The 1,839-nt window shown below is 33.9% G+C and overlaps 1 protein-coding gene across 3 annotated transcripts in view; it reads left to right on the forward strand.

The window, feature by feature from the left end:
* Positions 1-1,839, forward strand: part of LOC112157183 (B-cell receptor CD22) — an 821,740-nt gene that overhangs the window by 296,159 nt on the left and 523,742 nt on the right. The gene's annotated exons all lie outside the window — the stretch shown is intronic.

The following is a 1,839-nucleotide window of genomic DNA, read 5'->3' on the forward strand; positions in this document are numbered from 1 at the left end:
TCTCTGGTTCCTTTTTCCACAGAAAAACTTCTTCCTCTTTCTATCAGAACAATTTATATAAATAGAAACAGAGGTGTGAATGAAGAAAACAAAGTGACGATAAAATGAACTTTAATTTTCTGAAGAATAAAAAAGACCAACAGACTGTTGCAAATGAAAAATGTAATGAAAGTTTTCTGTGTCATCAAATGTTAAACGATCATAAATATTTAAATTGATGAAACCTTGTAAAGATTTAGAACAGAAAACCCCAAAAACAGCGAGTGAGGATCCAAAAAGACTTCATTAAAAAGAGCTCAGCGTAGTTCTGGAGATAAAGATGTTCTTACAGCACTTTTGGTTTTAGTTACAATCATTACGTACTTTCTTCTAAGTTCCTCCAACTTTAAGTTCTGGATGCTGGTTGGATGTTTGTGGATGTTAACAACCTTTGTCATCAGCATGCTCACTCTGGACAGACGGTTCTGATGGAGACTGAAACTTCTTCTGTTCATAGATGTGTGAACGTGTGAAGAGAAAACTGATGCATGCAAGCCTCAACACAAACTGATCTGTGCTCTAATGATGCATTAAAATAATAATGTTGAAGGTTCATATGTTTTTTTTTTTACTTTCTAAAGCTGTGTTTTTTTTATTTTAGTTTTAAAAAGTTCTAAATAAATCAATCTAATCAATAATATGATCAATAATATAAATTGCATAAGGAATTATTTTTACACAAAAACCAAAATAAATAAGTGTCAACTTTATTGGTGGGATTTTAAATGTTAGTTTGTTTTGTCACATTAATTATTTCCTCCTTAGCTGTTTCTCTGAGGCCTCTTGAGTTTTATTTTCCTCATAAATGGATGTAAAGTCTGAAATTTGTCTCCCAAAACATCCAAAAGTACCAACCTGCAGACAAGATGATCAATATTTTTTGTCCTACTCCAGCTGATCAAATCAAATGAAACTTTATTTATAAAAAAAAGCGCTTCTCATACTTTGCAGAACAAATATTAACTTATAAAAACGACTTCTAAATGAAAATGTTAAAATAAACTTCAGGCTTGGCTGGTCTGGAGGATTCTATCATACCAGGAGCCAGCTCGGACACAGGAACATCACCACGGCGCCCACCCAGACCGGGACAGGAACAGAGTCCACTCCACAGCTGTGAGGCTGCAGTGCAGGACTCCAGCCGCCCCAGCAAGGGCGAGAACCACGGCAACGACCCCAGACCAAGAAGACAAGCCCTGATATGATAGATCCCACAGGAAACACTGGGGGTATAACCAATGTAAAATGCTCAAATGAAATACATAAAATGCATTCAAAACGCAAAATTAAAAATAGGTATAAATTCATAAGATAACATGAAATAAATAAAACATAAATACAATTATATATTAAAACTAATAGAATAAATAGACAGAAAAGATCAACTAAAAGCAGAATTTAAAAGGTGAGTCTTGAGCCTCTTCTTAAAAACCTCTACGCTCTCTGCGGCTCTGAGGCTCTCTGGCAGGCTGTTCCAGAGACGAGGACCGTAATGATGAAACGAAGCCTCACCATGTGTTTTGTACTTAATTCAGTTAGATCGGCTGCTTAAACATGGATCAAGTTCTGGTCAATCCAGATGTTCACATTATTTATATTCTAAAAATTCACAATGCTCAATTATTTTCACAAAAACACCTTGTCTATACATGTTATTTATTGTCAAAATTTTATTTCAAATGCATGCATTTCTTTTATTGCTATTAACAATATATATTTGGAAATAATTTGTCATATATGAGGGAGTATTAGGGCCACCAAAAAAAAAAAAAAAAAAAAAAAGCATAAAGTCATATTACT

This window comes from Oryzias melastigma, linkage group LG1 (genome assembly GCF_002922805.2).
Source record: "Oryzias melastigma strain HK-1 linkage group LG1, ASM292280v2, whole genome shotgun sequence".
Lineage (NCBI taxonomy): Eukaryota > Metazoa > Chordata > Actinopteri > Beloniformes > Adrianichthyidae > Oryzias > Oryzias melastigma.